Genomic DNA, 24,210 nt, shown 5'->3' on the forward strand with positions numbered 1-24,210 from the left:
GAGCAGGGAGCAGGTGGGGTGGCCCGCTCCCACTTGCCTTGTGCAAGCTGCATTGCCAATTCAGTGATGTGGCGAGAGTCAGGTAAGTGTTTTTAAAAAAATATTATTTTGCCGTTCCTGGGTGTGGTGGTGGTTGGGGAGAGCCGCACCTGCGGTTCGACCGGCGAATTACGAGTTCGGCAGTCTGACTGCCATGGTACCCATGAAGGTGCAGTCAGGTGCAGCAGGCCCAGGTAAGAGTGGTGGGGGGGAGTCAACAGACGAAAGCATAGGTAAAATTAAATAAAAAAATTACTAAACCCACTTGCCTTGCACTAGCTGCATTGCCAATTCAACGATGTGGCAAGAGCCATGTAAGTGTTTTTTGTTTCATATTAATTTGCCGTTCCTGGTTGCGGTGGTGGTCAGGGAGAGCTGCACCTGCGTTTCGACCACCGAATTACGTGTTCGGCGGTCTGACTGCCATGGTACCGCTGAAACCATCAAGGATCCGTGATCCCCGGTGGTTGTGAGGCAGTCAGGGGAAGCATAATGCTTGGCAATGCCACTGCGGCACCGCCAAGCAAATTATTACTTTTCCCACCGCCAGCCTTTTCATGGCGGGTAGCCAGCTATGAAAAGTGCTGTAGTGGGGAAAAAAGGGGGTCCTACAGGGCCCCCTATTGCCCCTTTGCAAGGGGATGCATGCAGGGGGGCACATGTGTCTCCCCCTGTATGTATGCACCCCCGGTACCTGCACCGCATGGACTGCACAGTCCATGCCGTGAAGGTACGGGTTGTGGTGCTCGCATTGCAGTGCTTTTTGAAAGGCCATGGACTGCTGCGCCAACCACCCGCCAGACTGCAAATCAACCCATAATCTGTCGGGTGGCTGCCAGTCTACTTTGGCGGTCTGGCAGGGGGGGCGCAGGCGTGACAGCCCACTCCCAGACCACCAAAGTTGTAATCAGTCCCTAAATTCTTACTGATAATCCTAATTTTTCCCGACCTATCTGTTCTTTGAACTCCACCAAATACTGACACTGAGGGCCTGAGTCACAAAGAAAAATGTTCATGTTTAGATATACTCATGTGTAGATCTACTCCCACGCCTAGGTGGTACACTCAAATTGTTTTCCATTCACCATTTCCACTTGGCTATTTACACCTATGAGTGAACTTGCACATCTCCAGCCCCTCAAATGAGTGAATTTGTGAAGATTTTATAAAGTTAATGCAAGTAGCTTTCTATTTGTTGGTGGAGCTATTCTCTAGCAGGTTGGGTGACTCCCTATGGGGCAGTATACTGAAATTTGATAACGTTTATTTAAATAAAAAGAAAAATTATGAATATATTTTAATGTAAAATGTTACCATGAAATAATCAAAATAATTATTATAACCTGAAATCAATATAAGAAAACATTAGCTCACAAACTTCCTCAAATGGATCACATCCGTTCTCACTAGACAAACTCAGCGAATCCACCTGCGTATCACCATCGCCTGCGGCATCTCCCAAGGACCGTCCTTCAGCCCCACCCTGTTCAACACCTACATGACACCCCGCTCAAACATCTTCAGAACATCCAGATTCATCATCATATCCTACACAGACGACACACAACTCATCCTCTCACTCACCGAAGACCCCTTCACCACCAACAAACTTTTGCAACGCCATGACCTGTGTCTCCGACGGGATGAGGACCAATTGCCCGAAGCTCAAAACGGACATGATGGCAGTGCTTATTATCAGGAAGGGCACCTTCCCATGGGGCAACAGCTGGTGGCCCTCTGAACTTGGACCGATCCTCCCACCCACAGACCACGCCTGCTTCATTGGCATAATCCTCAACACCAAACTCACCATGAAGCGTCAAATCAACGCAGTCAGCTGCTCACGCTTCCACACCCGCAGCATGCTCTGAAAAATCTTCAAATGGATTCCTGTAAACACCAGTACAACTGTCACCCAGGCCCTCGTGTCTAGCTGGCTCAACTACGGGAGCGCTCTCTACTCCGACATCACAACCCAACTCATTTCAATTCAATTAATTAACTTTATTCAACCTTACACAATAAGATCATGAAAGTACAATAATTCATAAAAAACATATTTTTTGATATGATAAATTCCAACACATTTTGATAGATAAAAACAGATAGGAACCATCTTTAAAACTTTGAATAAAACACTATATTAATACCTACTGGGTTCATTCAATATATAATAAGAAAGGGCAAAACAGTACCAAAGCAATTTAAAATGCAGACAATAAGCCAATCAATCTTCTATTTGCTAAAACTAGATAAATGCAGATAAAACCAGTTAACAAGCTAAAACTAAAAAAGAAGCACTCTGTTTAAGACATGCTGAAATCATCCAGTATATAATATAAAGTGCAAGACAGTACCACAGTCAGTTAAAGTGAAAATTATGAGCCGATTGCTCTCCTATTTAATAACACCAAACATATATAGGATGCAAGAGAAAAATTTACATAAGGGCCAGGGAGCGTTTGGAGAAAAAACAGCTGGGCGTTATTGTACAAAGTTATATTTTAGAAACAATGGCCGGATGTACCGGTTCCGCTCTTATATATCAAATTTGCAGAAAAATATAAAATGAAGGTTAGATTGAGGGGAGGTGCCATCACAGGGGCAGACTGGCAATTCGTTAATTGAATATGTCCCTGCAGGAAAACCCAGCATGCAAGGGATAAGATTTCATCTGAATCGCACCAGTACATATCGGTGGCGGATATTTGTCACAGAGACCAGGTGTGAATTAGCTTCTCCAAGAGTAGGGGGAAGGGTCAAATATAATGCTAATAAACTAAGGGGGTAACTGTTCCTAAATTGAAAAATCAGAAACGATAAACCAAAAATAAATCAAAACCAGGTAGGTGGAGGTGGCTCACACACAAAATTTTTAAGTGTGTGTGGAAAGGGAATAGCTTCTTTTATCTGTGATACCCTCACACACCCTTGCGGGTGTCATGCTTCATCATAGGGCGATGCTCCTCATGGGGGTGGCACTGCAGTCTCTCACGGGCCCCGCTAGAGGGCTCTTTAGCAGAGATCTTTTAAGAGGAGTTGCCGCAGTTGTGCATGGCTGTATGTGGGCTATGAAATAAAGTGAGTGCGTTAAAATTACTGAATGGAACACAGAACCGAAGTTTTTATTCACGGGTCCAATCTGTAAATTAAAATATAGTAAAGATCCTGGAGTTCCTCTGTAGGAAAAAAATATAGAGGGTAGTTGTATGACTAACTACTTCTCACAGGATAAGTGTACTAGTGATAGGGTCAACATGTTTCGCGCTCTTTAATGGTCCATAAAGGATCCTATGCGCTTCGTCAGGACCGGAGAAGAAGATAAAAATGATGTGATTCCAGGCAAAGCCTGTGAGTCAATGGTACCTTAATATTTAAGTGAAGATGCGTCCATGCGCTGTGAGGTGCTTTACACTGAAAGAACCTGCATCCGACCTGGAGAAGATAAATAAAATGGAATAAAGGGAAAAGAACACGAAAAAAACAGACAAAGAATGACTAGGTCATTAGAATAAGTTCTGAACATGGCATAGTGCTATTAAAAACACCTAGCCTCATCTACTATACTATAGGGACAACGAGGGAAAGTGTGCTGGTGTGATCAAATTAGTACGAAAAGGGCCAGAGTGCTCAGATACAACATACTGTGGCTACTATAGCGCAAAAGCCCAGTGTCAGCACCCAACGAAATGCATTCAAGATATAGGCTAAATGCGATGTTGCGTGAGAAGGTCAACTGAGGTATGTAAGGAGTAATGGGGGGAAAAGAGATTACGTAGTTAAAAGGTGTCACAAGCTGTGCGTGTTAAATTCAAAACATGAATGAAACAGGGATGTGGCGTGTAATAAAGAGGCGGTGACTAACGTAAGAAGCGAACGTGCAGAAATTATAATATGAAGGTGCCTACCCCTCTGATTCAGAGAGCGGACTTCTATGGCCCCGTCAGGTACATCAGGCTAACACACTAGTGTGCAAGGGGAGAGAAGGGACCACACGGCCATTACTGGGAGAGTAACGACCGAGTTCGGAGGCACTCGAAAAAATAACATTGGAAATATAAAGATAGCATTAAAAATATAAAGATCGCCGTGACTTACTTTTAGCACGCCTGGTTGCAAGAGGTGAGACCTACCCTGCCGATGACGGATACCGGATGGTGCCAAGAGGTATACATGCAGATGAAAAGCAGGAACTTCCTGGAAAGACGTACGCGTCATGTGGGGAGTCGCAATAGGTCACGTAAATGTGGCAGTGACGCACATAAGGAGACGTGAGATAAGAGGAGTAACTCAATAACGAGGCGGCCATCTTAGACTGGTCAAAGGACCAATGAAAATAATAATAAGACAGTGGGGTACGGTGTACCGAAGACTGTCTAAGCGATGAATAACAGGTAGGGGTAAAAGCTTGAAATAATATCCCAAAGCAAAGGATGGCTTCGTATGTAAGGAGGGTCCCTGGGCGTTCTTCAAAAAATAATAATAATAATAATAATGGAACATCCTCAACAGTGTGACAAGAAACAAACAAACAAAGTGGTAAAATGCAAGGTAAATCCAGACTTCATGAAAGGGATAACACAGAATGTATCGGCGGCCATCTTGAATAAGTATAGACAATCGAACGGAACAGATAAACAAATGGATTTTGAGGGCTAAAACGAAAAAATGAAAAAATGACTGTCAAAAGTACAGTAGGAGAAAGACCGCTCAAAGCAGAGAATGACTTGAACAACTGAATAAATAGTTAAATAATGAGAAATGTTGAGAGATAGGGGTAGGGAAGAACGAGCAGATAGTGCTCGAATGAGCTACTTGTAGATTCAAAAGATTAGTTCAACCCATGGGATTGCGTCATTGAGCCCTGTGGTGTCACAATTGAGTCTGTGAACCCAGCGTTGTTCTTGCCTGAATAGTGTCTTTTTTGTCCAATGCGGGTTTGAGTCAATGATGGTCCACCTGATGTTTGTGTTCAAAGAAATGATTCAATAGTTTAGTATTGGTTTTGCCTCGTCTGATTGTACTTTTGTGTTCACCAATCCTTATTTTTACTGGCCTTGTTGTCATGCCAATGTACCTTTGATTACAGGGGCAAAGAATGGTGTGAACACAGTTACTAGTGTTGCAATTGGTGTGCCTCGTCTGGCGCCAAGGTGTTGTGAGGCCCAGATCAATTTGTTTAGAAGAAGTGGTTTCGGAACATGCGGTACAGGACCCGCAGGGATAGTGGCCTGTTACTGGAGGCATGGTCCATAATGTGGGTTGACGTGTAAGTTGAGGTTTAGGTCTGGTGTGAACCAGATAATCCCTCAGGTTTTGTGTACGTCTGAACGCAAAGAGTGTTGGTGGACCTGGTTGGAAAGTCCCTGTCTTGAGAATGTCCCAATGCTTTTTAATGACTTTCTGTACTTTATTCGAAGTAGGGGTAAATGTCGTGACACATGTAATAGTGTTAGATTTGGATCTTTCCCTGGTCTCGAGGAGAGCTGCTCTGCCAAATATAATGCTGCCATGGTTTTATTACAGTTAGGTGCATGCCTTTTGTTAGCCCTATACACTTTTGAGCATGATTTGATTTCAGCTTTTGAGGTACTCAAGCAGTTAAGTGGGTCATAAAATAGAGATTCAAAGCCCAATGTTGACAAGGTATCTTTTACATATCGAAGCCATGGTACCTTGTGCGCCTGCTCACGGATTAAGCAGTCCCTTATAATATTTTGAGTCAGTCCCACTGTGTCCCTCCTCCAGATTGAATGCCAGAGTAGGACCAGGGCAATAAACATTAAATCTGATATAAACGGGACGCTCAACTCTTGATGCATAGTGTGATTTGAACAGCCTTTTGGGAGGGATAATAATTTGTTTTTAAACCTGGCTTCTTTCTGTTGTATCTCATCAGCTTTATTTATTCCCCATATCACAGCTCCATATGTAACTGATGCAATAGCTTTAGCAGAGCAGATCTTTTTAATAGGTTCCAGTGGCTTTGTACCCAACTTTTTCTTGAAGGAACATATAGCCATAACGCTCTTTTCTAGTGCATTACATCTATTCTCTACCATGTTTGTCTATGTCTCCAAACTATTAAAAGGTACACCCAAGTATAAAAAGGTCTTAGTAATTTCAGTTTTCCGAGACTCAATAAAAAACCACGTTAATCTTTTGGGTTGTTTCCCCATGATTAAAACATAGGTTTTAGCTTCATTAACCTGGAGATGTAGTGCAGCCATATAGTATACATCATTATTAATTAATTTTTTCCAGGCTAAGCCAGTTCTAGCTACCAATACGGCGTTGTCAATGTATAACAGGATGGGGATCCGTTTTTTGTTTGCCATGGGGACGTCAATTCCATCCACTGCCGTTTCCATGCCCTTTGTATATAATGAAAACAGAAAGGGGGATAGTACCCCTGCCTGACACCCCTGAGAATAGGGAAAGATCTAGTATATTCACCCTGGCTACTGTATCTAACGTATGCTGAAGACTGGGAGTATAGTTGGCGAATGAAGAATATTATATTGTCATTCACACCCATGTCTTTCAAGATATTCCATAATTTGTTATGTGAAACAGAATCAAAGGCTGCGGAAAGATCCATAAACACCATAAAAACATTTTCTTTTTTAATATGGGTGTACTTGGCTGTAATTAAGTTCAAGTTTAAGCACTGATCCAGTCTCCATCCCTTTATTACAACCATATTGCACCGGTATTAATATATTTTTATCTGCAGCCCATTCGTGGAGAAGTGTGGCTCACTGGTTAGAGTAGGCAGACCTGGAAGCAGAGGTCAGCCCAGGACCAGGGTTCAATTCCCGGCTCGGCTGGGTCTTGAGTCCATAAATTGTCCATGGACTCGATAATTCTCGCTCCAGTGCATACTCGATTCATGGGTTCACACTCTGCGACTCTGGGCAATAGCTTGCTTAATCTCCACAATGGCCCCTCGCGGCGGGATGCCTGGCTTTCACCTTGTGGATGCCCTGCTGGGTTATCTCACAGGGGAATACCAGGACAGGTTCCCTAAGCAAGCGCTTAGAGACCGGTTGGTGATTTGCGCTATATAAATATCTGTACATTTACATTCCTCTCTTCTGTTTAGAAACAGGCGACCCGATAATTTAACTGTTCCATCCAAAAGTGAAATAGGCCTCTAGCTTTTGGGCATTGATTTATCCCCTTTCTTATGTATTGGCATGATAATTGTCGTTTTCCATGAGGCGGGGGGGCCGCTATAGCAATTGCATTAAAAACATTTGTCAAGAATGGAATACAGAGTTCCGGGTGGTCAAAGAAGAAGTCAATTGGGGCCCCATCCGGACCTGGGAACTTAGTGCTACTGCATTGCATCAAGCCAATTTTTACCTCTGCAAATGAGGAAAACAATCAGAGTACCCTTATCATAAATTAGGACATCATCAGTTAAGATTTCCCTATCTGATACTGACCCAAATATATCTTTGTAATGATCCACCCAAGCAGTGTCTCCCACGTTGGTACTTAGGGAGGGTCCTGTATCTTGAATCAGGAATGGAGTATTCATTATAGCCCAGAATTCTTTAGAGCTTTTTAAAGCTGAGGCTAGTTGTAGTTTGTCCCCAGACATCCTCCTTTAGGGCTTTGAGTCCCTGGCTCCTCCTCCGGGATTGTAATTTAGTTTCCACCACGCTCAGCAATGAAACAAAAGCCTTCACTATATTCAGGGGGTCACTATGCTGGTCTAGGCAGGTTGATATTTCCTGCTGGGTGCGCCCAATTATAGTTGGTAATAATACATCTTTATTTATCTTTGCCCATTTAAGGACTATTCCATTCCTTCTTGCTATTATTGGTGCCTGAATTCTCTTATCTTCCCTATTGTAACAATCGTTCCAATAAATTTGGAAAATCAGTGCAACATGGTCACTAAAAACTGTGGCGAAGATTCCTATAGTTTTAAAAATATCTTAAAAGGAAGCGCCACCACTATATAGTCTATTGTGGTACCATGTGTACTGTCCCCGAACGTTTTTACCAAGGTGCCAGTGTGTTCATCCACTGGATTGAGTATTACCAAATTTCGAGTCATGACCAAAAGCCTTTTCAATTTGTCCCCATATGAAGTATGTGAAAAATGGAATGGGACAACACCTTCTTCGTCAACCAGCCCACATAGTGGTGTTGCTGTCCTGGAGCAGCTATGAGCATTGAAATCTCCCAGCCAAACTATATTTAGGGGATTGTGGCGAGTAGTTATTGCCCTATCAGTTGCACGCTCTAATGAGTAAACTACCAGGGACATATTGCCCTCAAAGTTGTTAATATAAAAATGTATTAGGAGAATGGTGTCTACTCCAGGGCCACTGCACACTATAAGGTGGTGGTAAGAGGACTGCACATCAGTCCTAAATATGTTTACATGTAGAGTGTTTCTTATCAAGGTCAATAATCCTCCTCTCGCTCAACCTGACCGTGAGGTAATTGCAGGTGTTTATATTACAATAAACCCATGAATATACATGGCATCAACTTCCCACGTTTCTTGGAGGCATACTAGTTCATATCATTCGATGATCCTAATCCAGTCTTCATTGTCCCGCTTGGATCTTAGCTCCCCTATAATCCAAGTTAATGCATTAACCGTGTCTTTTGTCTGATCCACAGGATGGTTGGCTATTAGCGAGACTACCTCCTGTTGGCCCTGTGTATGCTGTATGCACTGAAAACCCACTTCCTCATGAGACTCCAGACCAAATGGAACACAGCAGCCAGGCTGATCCTCAACCTCCCCAAATGCACCCACATCACCTCCGACCACAAGAACCTCCACTGGCTCCTTGTTCAGAAGAGATGCCAGTTCAAGCTCCTGACACACTCCTACAGAGCCCTACACTACCAGCGACCAGCATACATCAACCACCATGTGAACTTCTACTAGTCCGCCAGAGACCTGCACTACACCTTTATGGCCCTCGTTCTCTTCCTCCCACATCCACCACAGCGGAGGTCGAGCCTTCTCCTACCTCTCTGAGAAGGCCTGGCACGACCTACCCCATATCCTACAGACAACACCATCCCTCATGGAATTTAGAAGACAACTCAAGACCTGGCTCTTCGACTGAGACCTGCGATACCTCAAGGATGAGGAGCAATGCTTTATAAACTAATTGACTGATTGAATGATTTACTCCTCAAAATAAATGTGTATTTAATAGTAGAATTTAAGTATAGGAATGCATTTTATAAATATTATAATTTTTTTAAATATACAAATAATTTAAAAGTTAGCTGCCCAAAATTTATATTGTTTAATATCTAGTGAACTAGGTTGAAAATTATATATTTAATTAATGTAAATATATATATTTTTTAATAATACATTAATATGTTTAATGTATTTTGATGTTATAATTAAGGGCCTCATTACGCATTACGATGTCGGTCGGAAAGCAATTCAACAGACGCCTTGTTGGAATTGGTTCTGACCTACTCGGGTTCGGCGAGTCCAACCGACCAATTATGATGCTTCCGAACACCGTACGGAAAGTCTCCCACTGGCTTCAATGGGAGCCTGTGTTGTGACCGACAACACAGGCTCCCATTGAGAAAAAGGGGTGGTTGCGGAAAACCTTGCACCCAATCGCAGGCAACCCATGGGGCCTGCCACACTATGCATGATATTAAAGGGGGTCCCTTCAGTACCCCCACAGGCCCCAACCGGAGGCCTCAGGGTTAAGGGGGGTCTGCAGGGAGCCACCAAAGTCAGCTTCTGACAGTCGGTCTGTGTCGGACAGGCTGTTGCAATGTAAAAGTTTGTTGGATCCAATGATGACCAGAGGTAGCCAGGAAGTATAACAGAAGTAGAAGGTTTATTGGTTGGTTTAGTAGAAGTATGTTACAGGTCCCACCAGGAGCAGCATCTTTGCCGCTCAGCCCACTCTCTCCAACTGCCACTCTCACCACACAAGCAGGCACACCAACATTCCAGTCTCTCTCTCATAAAGCATTCCAACATTCCACGCAGACATCACATTTAACTTGGCTGAGCAGCTAAGGAGAAGATGCACTTGAGGAATTGAGATACAACACAGGCCTATTTGGAAAGACTGTTCGAATCCGACAGCCGAGTCTCCGAATGCCGGTCAGAACAGATTTGAAATGACTGAGTGGTTACCTACCATCGTAATCGGTTGGTTGGAAATGTTTCCGAGTTGGTCGGAAACATAGGTTCCGACATGGGTTAGGAAAATCCAACTGCCGTTCCGAGCCTGTCCGACCAACATCGTAATGAGGCCCTTAGTGTATTATTTAATTCATCAATAATTATGCTTAATTTATCACTAAATATATACATAAATGTAAATGTAGAACTAATTAAAATAATTTAATTTAAATGTATTAAATATACTTAAAATATATATTATTAATGTTATTTTAATGTAATTAATTTATTCATTCATTCACTTAACGTTAATTCCAATGGAATGTTAGTTTATTTTTCCTGCTTATGTGGATTTTTCTGGGAATTTAAAGCAGTACCAGTGGCTGGCCAAGTATGGTGCTTGACTTACTCGAAGGCTGTAGGATGTATTTTGTAAATTGAAAAGTTCTTTATTTATTTGTGAATGATCATTTTGTACCAGCATGTCTCTCTCAAAGCCCTCCTTAATTTTAATTGTAATTTTCCCTGAACCCTACCAATTTCAGAGTGACTATTCCCTTTTGTCTCACCACTCCTTCTGGTCCCTTCCACATATACCACAAAATAGTATATTAATCAGTCTGCCAAGATCGCTGCACAAAAAAAGAAAGGAGAGTCAGAGGCGGAGATCTCCATCTGTAGGTTTGTGAATTGCATTTTGTAGTCAGTACTATGGACTACTATTTTACCAACTATAAAATGCAGTTAGTGGATTAGGCCAGAATTCTTATTGACAATTGATTTCTGCCTGTTTCTTTTTAGATAGTGAAAATGTGCTGCATATCTCTTAAAATCTACACTAGTCTTGTGAAATGATGTGGCATTGTTGGCTGGCTGCAAAGCATAGGCATCTTCACATCAGCTTTATACTGGGAACGATCACTACTTTTCTAAGCTTGAGATACCATAAAGATAAAGAATGCATGTTAGGGATGTTAGGGATGCAGTTCACCATCCAAGCCTCACCCCTTTTGTAATAGAGAAAGTTTACATAACTCCCCTTCCTCCAATACCTAAATGTAATATCCTTATTCCTTAATTATATAATTTATGAGAGGACGTTATTTGTCCACAAAGTCACATACTTAATTTTTTATATTACAGGCACATTCATATACCAGTAGATGCAGTCAAAATGAATATGATGTCACATTTCAAATATAAAAATGTGTTTCTACCATTCATAAGCCATCAGACAGCTCTCTTGCCCCGGAAACCGTGAAACAAGATGGCAAATCACCAGTAAATAGTTTTTGTACACTGGAAGCAAGAATATAAATACAAAGTTCTATCTCTTTAAGTTTTTGGGCAACATCTCCATCACAAACCCTAATGAAAGGTGTTCATTCCTTAACTTGGCATAAACATACAAATACGAGCACCACTCCTAGCTCAGTGAGCTAATTGTGTTTGCATGCCTCAAACTTCTATCAGACTTCTATTTTTATGAGAGGCAGTGGTTCATTGTTCTGGCCAACAAAATAAAAAAGTCAGTGTTGCAACACTATGAGGCCCATTATGATGGTGGGGAGAGGCACCACCGCGGTGCTGGCGGAAAATGCTTTTTTCCGCATGCCAGCAGCGGTCCTCACGCCCGCTATATTACAATGGGCAAACATAGCCCATTTCCCGTCCGCCGCAGTGCGACGTGAACCACCATCAAAGTGCACCCGCCACCACGTCTGTGGGAGCCAATGGAGATTCACCGCTGTGGATGCCGCAAACAGCCAGTCACACTGCAGTGGAGAAACCGCCCAACCAGAGATGGCAGAAGCACGACAGCGAAACCAGAGTCCCGGTCCCTTCCACCCGGCTCGACCGCAATGGATCCTGCTCTACACGTCTTCCCGGTGCTGTACCTGATACACTACCAGCAACTCATGCACTGTCATGGACGACGCCGCAGGTACGCTAACACACAACTCCACACATAACTACAAACCACAACTCCAGAGCTGATATATGGTTCTTGTCTCCACCAGACACCCTGGTGGGGGAAGGTACACATCTACAAGTGTACCCACACATGTCTTACCTGTCACAAAATCACATCTCTGCATCCAGGTCACCCAACAACCGCGATATTGATGCAATGTCTCGGTCACGTCACCGCAGCAGTGAAGACACGGGAAAACATGCGCACAATGCAGAAGTCAGGGCCAGCGCCAGGCATGGGCAGTGCACAAAGATCATAGGGCGACACCTCCACCCTCCACACACTAGCCCCCCCAAATGAAGAGACATGCCATGTGCCTCTCTTGTGCTCCCCTATGTACAACAACCACCCAGGTGAACTCACACCCTGCACCACACACCAAAGAACTAGGGAGACATCCTCAGCAGGTGGGGCTGCAGAGGAACACACAGCACAGAAACACAGGGCCAGGGCAACCCATAACCACACCTACACTACACTCATGGCAACAAAACTGAGTCCAAGCACAAAATGAGCACACATACATTACAGGAACAATCACTCAACTGGACACACAGCCTGTCAAGTTACACAGACATACCCCACACTGACACACAGCCACATACTCAGATCAGATGTCAGCAGCAATGGAGGACAACAAATAGGAAAGCTAAAGTGAGTTGCACACAAATGGTAGGCCAAAGAGACAACCACTAAGCATGTGTACATCGCATGCAACAAAAGGAACACATAACAATACTCTTAGCCCATCAAATCACACATGGCTGGCACAGTGAGTGAAATCAAACCACAGTCACCTCCGTGCAACAACTCAGGGAGACAGCAAGGCAAACCATGTATAGGCACAGGAATGAAAGAAAGTCTCTGAAGTCAAACAGTGAACAGCTACACATCTGCATCCAACTACTTGACAGGTGTGTGTCAGCAGCACAACACACAGGGCCCATTGTTACACTCCATGACTGTCAAACACAAGTAGGATCCTTCACACATACCCCCCAAACTCACACCTGCAGCAGACAACACCAGTGTCAAACACAGAGAAGGGTGCCAATAATGGTCAGTCAATACACTGACAAACAATCACACTCCCTAGGGGCATCCACAAACATCACACACACACTCATGGATGCCTGAGCCAATGCTGGCACAAAAACAACAGCCAAACACAAAACTCAACAACAACATACACAGAATTACAACAAGACCAGACCTGACCTGTGCAGCAAAACTGTAGAAAGGCAATGGTAGCCCAGAGAGAACAGGAGAACACAACATCATCACTCAGCAACAGTGCACAGACAACATACCCCAACTCAGACAAGAAGTGCATAATCTCAAAACAATCATGGACACAAACTGGGACCAATGGGCCTACAATGAAACACAGACTGACATACCACACCACCCATCAAGTCAACATGGTGTCATAGTGTACCACATGCATGCATATGCACTATCCGGACAAATGACAGGCCACATATGAGAGGAGAAAACCCCAAGGATGCACCCAAAAACAAGCCCATGAACAAGAATAGCCCCAAGTGCATGTGACAGAAACACAAGTAATGTACACTACACTGGAAACACACATCTGAATGAATAAAAACACACAAACAAAACACACACACTGACATGCAAATAGAACATCACACACAAAGCATCTGTTTCCTGGCACACCTTCTCGCCAATCTCTGAACAAATAATCTATAACACTCTGCTAGAAATCAACAGCTCCAATCACTTCTCGGATCCCCTTCCTCCTGCCTTATTAAAAATGTTAAAAACATCTATTCTACCCCTATGGGCAAAAATTGTAAACACCTCTCTGAGACAAGGCTCCATACCGGACTATCTTAAAATAGGGCAGGTCACACCTATATTAAAGAAATCTAACGCCATCCAATCAGATCTCAACAACTACCACCCGATATCCAACATCCCCACCTTGGTCCAAATTGCTGGAAAAATGTGTACAAATACAATTATGTAACCATATCGAGAACTACAACCTCCTAGACAAATATCAATCTGGCTTCCGGCAAGGTCACAGCACAGAATCTGCACTCACCCACATAATGGATGACATACTAAAAATGCTAGACCTCAAAGAATCATGCCTACTGATACTTCTGGACTTATCCTCCGCCTTCGACACGGTTAAATATGACAACTTATTGTTCCTAGTGGAATGAAGGATGGGCCTTATGGGCACAGTGTTACAACGGTTCTTCTCCTTCCTAAATAACAGAACACAAAGAATCAAGACAAAGCATTCACTCTCTAAACCCTCCACGGTCACGCTAGACGTTCCACAGGGCTCAGCTCTATCACCCATTCTCTTCAACCTACTAATGGATCCCCTGGCGAATGCCTTGAACTCAGCAAACATTCTATATCACCTGTATGCGGACGACATCCAAATGTATTTGAAAATCTCCACTCCAGAAGACTTCATCTCCCTCAACGCTATTCTATAGAACACGCAAAGCTGGCTCACTGGCAACCATCTCATGCTTAATACAAAAACAACTGAATTCCTTCTGCTCTCCCCACCCAATCACACTCCTAAGATAGATTTATGGCTGAAACATCTAACCTCATTTAACTGTGCTCCCCTCATCATTGACTCCGCGAAATCCCTGGGAGTCACCATAGACAAACACCTGAATATGCAGGCACACATTACTAATGTCACCAAGGGACCTAATCACAAGTTGAATATACTAAGGAAACTCAAACCCTTCCTCCCACAGGCCGAGCTAAAAACTGCAGTGCAAGCCCTAGTGCTACCAAGATTAGACTATGGAAGCACCACTCTTTGCGGTCTCCCCAAATACAAGCTGGCTCTGCTGAGGGCATCGCTTAATGCTGCGGCAAGACTGGTATCCGGAACAAAAAGAAATAGCCACATCTTTCCGACCGTGAAAGCTTTGAACTGGCTGCCCTACGAGGCAAGAATACACCTAAAGGTCGCTTGCATGACCCACAAAGCAGAGCGTTCGGGAGGATGCAGACAACTACGCAGCGCAAGTTCTTTTCTTTAGGGGTGGGCGGAAATAACGCAATCGTGTTACGCAAATCTCCGCGAAACGGTAAAAAATCTCCGCGAACACGCATAAATTCCGCGAACACGCGGAATTGCTTGTTCGCAATACTTTTTTCCTGTTCGCGATCGCTGTTTGCGTGCTCGGGGTGAAATATCTCGCGAACACTTATATCGAGAACGCGAACAAGCAAAAAATTTCGCGAAGTCGCGGAATGCAGATTTTTGGCCCATTTCGCGTTCTCCGCGGAACGCGAAATTACCCAAATTCCGCAAATTCCACGAGCGGAACGGAATTTACCGCCCAGGCCTACTTTTCTTCTGAAACCACAATCCTTCCATAAAAAGAGAACTGGTTGCAGAGCTTTCTCAGGGATTGCTCCAAAGATCTGGAACTCCTTACCTCCTGGGATACATGGAATCTCCTCCTTTACCGCCTTCAAAAAAGAAGTAAAAATACTCCTTTTGAACAAATTCATGCCCTAAGACTGAATTCTAGGTTGACCGCGAGTCTCCTACATGATCTACATTTCACTGCCTACCTCTTGTGTATTTAAGGAGAATATTGTATGTATGTTTATGATCTCAACCACCTGAACGTTTAATAACCATGTATTATGTTTTGACTACTGGTCACATATGTTATCCATACACTATATACCTCTTTTGTTTGAAATGATGACCATCATATGCTTGCATACTACCTCATCTCTTTTGTTTAATAACTGTAAACTGTAAAGCGCTCTGATACCCTCGCGGGTCACGTTCGCACTATATAACACCTTATAAATAAATAAATAAATCTGTCAGCTGCAAGAGACAACACAGCCCAAACACTGCACACATCCACAACAAACACACATCCGATGCACATGCCAATACATCACATTTCAAACACAGCTGGACATCAGGGGTGCACACCAGGCAAGGACAAAGCAACATACACTCACAGCACTGCATGTATGACTAGCAGAGTGTGCACACCAAACATACCAGTCCCACACAGATATGAGTGACACAACATGAACCCACACAACACTAATCAGCACAGCACACAGACAACATCACACTCGGGAAGTGAAGCAGTACCACAGCAAACACACATACAGCTAACCCAACACCCACAGATGCACAAGTCTGGGACTCTCAGGTGACAATAAGAGGACTAGAGGACTGTGCAGCACAAACAGTAGAACTGCATATGAGCAAAACAAGACAAGAAAATCACATATAACCCATTGGTCAACTGTCCTGAGTGGCACATTGGTCCTGGGCACAGACAGCACCACAAAGCATAGTGTAGCAAATGAACTGATGGGGAGTCATACACATTGGCAACCCAAGGGGACAGCTGACATGAGTGTGAAGTGGTGTGTACGCCAGTAGTGGACAGGTGAGTAGTGCCCCATACAAAAATAGATGGAGTGCAGACTCACAATGGGTAGGCATCAGAAGCACAGATAGGGAATGGTATGACTCCACACCACACATGCCATAATGGAGCCAAAAAAGCCCCAAGTGACAGCAATGTATGAGAAAACACACCCACAATGTCAGTGTGGCTGAGCAGGTCTGCACAGTGAGTACAAACAGTATCAAGACACAAGGCTGATCAACAAAACACAACACTGACTTGCCAATCACACACTCTGCATACTCACAATTGCCACCAACAAAAAGTAGGCGTCCCCCAGAAGTGCAAGGACACACCAACACACTGCACAGTGCACAACCTACAACACCCACATGTGCACACAGTCACAAGCACAGGGCTGACCAATCCAAACAACAGGCACTCAACTCCTAGGTGACACATGTGTGCAGTTGACATTGCAGGGGAACACACACATCAACACTACTGACAAAGTCACCCCTTCACACTGCACACTTCATGACCACCCAAGTGCACACATTGAATTTAACCCATGTGACTAGGACGCCTGGCCATCACTAGATATGCATACACCAACACTGTTGTGCACACATCAAGAAAGCTCAAACAGACATGATGACCCTGGCCAGCCTGCAATACTGTAGATAGAATCCCACTTTGTGCTGGCACTGCATACAAACATGCCATGTGTACAATATACCTAACCTGACCAAAGAGTGATTATGATACCAGTAGTTCATCACAAACCAACATCATTGCACCCCCAAGCCTCAGAGTCAAGAAGAAATGAAGTGCCTGTTACCTCCGTGAACCCTTAAAAAATTAAACAAGCCTTTGGCACTGTTGAAGTGGCATATAGAGCATGTGTCACAGTAAACCATACCCACACAGAAAGCGCTTTATTTAGCAAGGACACTGACAAGGCAGACAACAGGAGTAACTGTTTTTATTCACATATCACACAGAAAGGCACCAAAAGTAGACAAGAGCAAGGCCAGTGGCCAGTACAAAGTGCAGAGTATATCCATGAGAAGCTGCACAGGAAATAGTTTAACACAGCAAGGAGCAACAAGGCCAGTGGCCAGTACAAAGTGCAGAGTATATCCCTGAGAAGCTGCACAGGGAATAGTTTAACACAGCAAGGAGCAACAAGGCCAGTGGCCAGTACAAAGTGCAGAGTAAGTACATGAGAAGCTGCACAGGGAATAGTTTAACACAGCAAAGAGCAACAACACCAGTGGCCAGTACAAAGTGTAGAATATGTCTATGAGATCCTGCACAGGGAAGGGTTAAACAGCAGGGAACATCAAGGCCAGTGGCCAGTCCAAGGTGGAGAGTAGTAAGTACATGAGATCCTGCACTGGGAATTGGTAATACTGTACCCTTAATAATAGATGAACAGGGAAGCGCACTCCTTGGTAAAATAAGGTGCTTCACGTGGTAAATCAGTGGGTGGTGCAATTGGGTGAGTCCTCCTGAGTATAAGGATATCATACACTGTAATCGCACTCTTTAAACGTTAAAGAATGTCTCCCTTTTGCACTCAATCAAATGGTTTTGATAACTATAGACGAGTTTTCAAATATTTAATGAATCACGAGTGTAGATAAGTTGCAATGTCTATTTATTCAGTAAAGTCAATCTAGCAACACCTTACATCTACATGATCCCAAAGATCCACAAAGATGCAACAAATCCTCCATTTAGACCAATTGTCTTGAGCATCAACTCTATACATGAACCCATAGGTAGATATTTGGACAAACATTTACAACCACTCGTTCAATCCATGAGCACATACAAAAGGGATACCAAAGACTTTCTGAATATATTGGAAACAACTCAAGGTAAAACCAACTCGGAAACTACATTATATACTATAGATGTTAAAGCATTGTACACATCAATACCACACAACAAGTGCATGGAGGCAGTTGAATCATTTTTGTTAAACAGCGATAAACCTACCGATCTCAAAATCTTTCTAATGGAACTCATTCACTTCACATTGTATCACAGCTATTTTCAATGGGGAAACATCTTCTATTTACAGTGCTCCGGAACATCTATGGGCAATTGCGCTGCACAAACGTATGCGAATCTTTTCATGCACAGATTTGAATTAGATTATATCCTAAGCAACGACATATGGCAACAGCACTTGTTATTATACAGGAGATATATCTACGATATATTCATATTATGGCAAGGATCCTCCACAGTACTTCAGAATTTAATTAATGATCTAAATCAAGTGGATGATCATATTGAATTCACATCAACCCATCAGCAAAAAGTGCATTTCCTTTCTTGACATTACCATCCATAACAATAACGGAATCCTTACGACCCAAGTTCATGTTAAAACCACAGATCGCAACAATTTACTTCATTTCCACAGCTTCCATCAACCTTCTCTCAAGGAACATTTACCATACTCACAGCTATTGCGGCTCAAAAGAATATCCAGTACCGAACAACTATACATAGAAAGTAGAGAAGTATGCATTGAGAAGTTCAGAAGACGAAAATACCCAGAGCAAATCCTAAATAACGCATGCAAAAAAGCAGATAAAATCACAAGATCTACGCTGTTAACCACCAAACCAAAAAAACCCACAGATAATAGAAGTGTATTTATATCAAAATACTCATCTCAAAGTTAAAGTTTCAAAAAAGCGATGTTAAGATATTGGCCTATGTTGGCAACCGAAACAGATTTCAAACACATCTTCGACGCACCTCCGATATTTGCATATCAAAGGTCAAGGAATCTCAAACAAATACTAACCACTTCAAAGAGTTCCGCTGAACCTCACTACAAAGGAACTACCCCATGTCTAAATTGTGGAAATTACAATCACATTATAAAGGGGAATACGATTCAACACCCACACAAAGGATTCAGCATCAAACTCAAAGTATCAGCCACTTGCAACAGTCAAAACGTCATCTACATGTTAAAATGCCCTTGTGGATTAGTATACATTGGAAAGACCGAACGCAAAATACGCATCAGATTGAACGAACACAAAAGCAACATCCGAACAAAAAATGCCAAATCCTCCATAGCCCAACACTTTGAAGCTTTGAAACATAACATCAGTCAACTACGGTTCTTAATTTTAGAACAAGTATCCATCTTAAAAGTTCGAAATAACACCCAACATTTGTTGCAAAGAGAGGTGTATTGGATAGACAGAATGGACTCTATCAGTCCTAAATGACTCAATGAACGTTGTGATTTAAGCTGTTTTTTGTAAAGCACACCCCTGGCATCACCATTGCACTGAGTACTGAACCCTCATGCACGTTTTAATCGTCGTCATTTAACTGCTTAAGTTTACAGGGCATAAACGTTTCCCACTGATGTATCACCACAAAGCTACCAAAGCCACCATTACACTTACTCTTGACCCACTGTCACCTTTACACAATTTCTTTAAGTTTCCTCATTTTCCTAATGTCACAGTTACATTCATTACATTTTTTGGACACGCCTTACACTTCTTACACCATATCCGTACACACATAGGAAGAGTGCTCATACACCACAAGTTTATTAATATAACACTCATTCTGGGTACAATCTCCAACTCATTTTAGTTCCCATATTCCTATTAACCTTTATTTTTCACATCGGTTTCTTTGAATCTCACTCCATTACACCATATACTTAAGAACTACGAGTCTTTCCTCTCTGCAGTTCCATACGCATATGACGCGTGTAATGATTTAACTCACGCAACGTACCAACATTCACTTTCCGTCACTTCACACATAACACTCGGAGAAGACCCGATAGAAGGTTCCATGTGTAAAAAATTGTTTTTATTTAATTTTTCATTTATATGTAAACATATTGTTTCTCTTGATTCCACCTTTGCGACACCCTAAATACAGGAACTACTAGTCTTTCTTCTCTGTAGTTCTACACGCACACGACGCGCGTAATCATTTAACTAACGTACTACAACAACATTTACTTCCTCGTTCCGGGAACGCTAACTCGGATATACCATTCGAAGAAGATTGGATATAAGATTGCACGCACAACTGTTTCAGTAAGTTATTTCTGTCTACACAATCTTTCTATGACCTCCGGGTACTAATATCGCTCGATAGCTTACGACACATAACAACTCTCTTGCAGAAATCAGTTGAATTTATCAACGCGAAGCCAGTACAATTGACGCGTTTCGTAAGTATGGCTCTCAACATGTGTCGACTTTTGTAAACACCGTCTTCACTGTGTGCACATAGATACACACTAATGATTTATGCACTCTTTAAGCACGCTCGTCTATCATTTATTATCATTTCTATTATCACTTTTATCATTATGGACAAGACGGCAACACCAACATGCGCTTGTGTGTTACGATCACAATTAAGGTTTTTTTAAATTGGGTACCAATGAGCACGTCATCTTTCTCACACTGACTGCGATATAATTGTTAAGAATTCACATGAGGCACATGTTCAACATCACCAAATGCATACACGGAAAGGTTGTTCAAATGTGCTGATACCTTATTTCCTCATTTGTAGTATGTCAGCCCCTGATGAAGGGCTTTCAGACCCGAAATGCATTGGGCATCAAGAATTCTGAATGAAGAACAATTCAAAGAACTGCATATGTAATCCAATGAATGAAATTTAAAATGATGAAATTCATGAAGAATAAATAGACATTACAACTTATCTACACTCGTGATACTGTACCCTGCCATGGTCAGCAACACAGTCAGGGGATAACAATGGGCAGTCAGGCACCGCTATGGAAGAGAAAGGTGTGTAAGGGGGACTTCCACTCAGACTTGGTTGTCAGTCGAACTGGGAGGTGGCAGAGTGTCGGGGACAGTTTGAGGATTGGACCGGGGAGAGAGAGGCCCAGCTGAGGTAGCGTATCAGTGGCTTTGGAAGCCAAAGGGCAGCTTGGACCAGGTGGTGTGGTGGCACGTGGAGGTGGAGTCATGCTGCGGTGAGACACAGTGTGGGTTGGAGATTGTCATGGGGTACCTTTACACTTCTTGGGGACCCGATAGCCAAGAACTGTCTTGGTAGGAGTGGTAAGTGGGGTGGGCACAACAGACACACTCTCCACCAAAGCTGCATCAGGTGCAGCCGGTGTCCCTCCCTCTGGGGCATGCTGGATCCAGCGGTGCGCTTGGCCTGGCCTTGCATCTGCCCCTCCATCCCCTGTTTACCAGGTGTATCCCCTACAGTGGCCTCCTTTCCCTGCTTCACAGGGCTCTGGATGGGAGTTCATGTTGTGGTGAAATCACCCTTGGAGCTCTTTTTATGTGTACTCTTAGCAGGCACCTGCTTCTCCGCGGGCACGGCAACTATCTGCTTGTCTTTGAGAGACGCTTCTGGGACAGGTGAGTCCTTGGATGGGGATGCCTCTGAGGCATGTGAGCCTGAGGCCTGCTTCTTGGCTTTCTGGCCCAGGGTGTCGCCTGAAGGGCTTTTGCCTTTGCACTCTGGGGTTGCTTTAGCTTTCTGTGGGGATGGTGTCTGCACCCAGGACCATTTGAGCTGCTGCTGTTGTGTTCTATGTGTGCTGCATCTTGCCCTTGAGGTCTGTGATGTGTGGTCAGATGTAGCCACTGACAGGGGGGTGGCCAAAGGGACTGGAGCTGGACTCTGAGGGCCTGATTCACAGAACTAACTTAAAACAAAATCCTAAACTTACTACCATTTTGGTATTTACAGAAGACACTTACTCATTTTGGTATTCACAGAAGGCACTTACTCATTTCGGTATTCACAGAAGTTAGGAGTCCTAACTTTAGGATTCCTAAATGCCTTCTATGAATACCGAAAGTCTTAAAGTTAGGATGTTTCTCAGTTTAGGAGTAGTAAAGTTAGGAATCCTAACTTTAGGACTCCTAAAGTTAGGAGTCCTAACTTTACTACTCCTGAACTGAGAAAAATCCTAACTTTAAGCCTTTCGGTATTCACAGAAGGCATTTAGGATTCCTAAAGTTAGGAGTCCTAACTTTACTACTACTAAACTGAGAAAAATACTAACTTTAAGACTTTTGGTATTCACAGAAGGCATTTAGGAGTCCCAAAGTTAGGAGTCCTAACTTTACTACTCATAAACTGAGAAAAATCCTACCTTTAAGACTTTTGGTATTCACAGAAGGCATTTAGGAGTCCTAAAGTTAACACTCCTAACTTCTGTGAATACCGAAATGAGTAAGTGCCTTCTGTGAATACCAAAATGAGTAAGTGCCTTCTGTGAATACCAAAATGGAAGTAAGTTTAGGATTTTGTCTTAAGTTAGTTCTGTGAATCGGGCCCTGAGATTGTGCCAGTTGAATGGCTGCCGTCACTGCGAAGGACAAAGACTGGACAGTCCGGTGTAGACCACCCACGTCTGAATGAATGGCCTTCATGAACGCAACAACCTGTGCAAACCTTTGTCGTGGTCAGGAAGGCATTGAGGAGAGTTGTCTGGCCCACCCACAGCTGGCGCAAAAGGTCCACAGACTCAGCACTGATGGCAGCAGGGGGGACAGGGGCAGGGGCAGCTGTGCCTGGGGTGAAGGACACTCTTCCCTTCTTACTGGTGCAAACACGGGTAACAACAGTGGAAGTAGCTGGGAGGGTGGGCACTGTACACTGTGTGGTGGAAGAGGAGGCTGAGTCCCCGTTCCCTGTACCCGCTAACATAGATGCATCACCGCTGGCATCAGATGACGTTGAGGTTGGTGCCTCTGGCTGTGATTCCACAAGCAGACTCCTGCCCCTCTCCGAGGCACTGGTCACATCTGTGTCACTGTGCTTGTGTGTAGCAGTCGTGCTTGATGCCTCACCACTGGTGTCCGTCCCCTGTCCTTCCATGCATACGGGAGATGCTGCAAGAGATAGATATGTAGGGTCAGTTCAGTGGCATCAACACAAACATCACATGCAAGCAATGCACTAAACAAGATGATGATATCCCCATGGTGCACACCACCCTGTGCAGTAACAATGTGCAACCTCAATTCAAAACTCGATTTTCGCGTGTTATCATTCAAACATGGCATGTGAGCCATGTGATGACCAAACGGCCAAATAGACTGACGGTGGCTCCATTTAACCAGACATACAAATCACTGAGCACACCTAGGGCCCTGAGGGGGCAAAGATTTACCTCCAAACACGTTGCCACTGTTACATCTTGAGGGAGCAGAAGGGGACAACACAGATACAGACTCCAACATAACAGTACACAATGGCCATGAACTCATGCCATCCACCATGTCGTACTTTGGGGCACAACTTCAGTTGTACATCGGTGTCAGACGTCTAGTCCTCACAATTCTGACGTCAGGCAATGCCCACATTGAGGAACCCACACTCAGATGATGCACACTGCCGTTCCCTTCCATGAGATTTCCCTGACTACCCCAATGCAGACGATGCCAGAATCCCACGACTCAGAATGCAATATCAAGGCCCATTACTCCAATGACATGAGAAAGTACAGGTAGGGAAAATGCATTACAGCTGCACCCAACACAGAGGCCACTTACAAGCCACTGCATCACACTACCAACATCACGGATGCCAGCGCTGGCCCAGGCTGTGAACACATGCAGCCACTCTCAACCATA

Source organism: Triturus cristatus, chromosome 3_2 (assembly GCF_964204655.1).
Source record: "Triturus cristatus chromosome 3_2, aTriCri1.1, whole genome shotgun sequence".
NCBI classification, from domain to species: domain Eukaryota; kingdom Metazoa; phylum Chordata; class Amphibia; order Caudata; family Salamandridae; genus Triturus; species Triturus cristatus.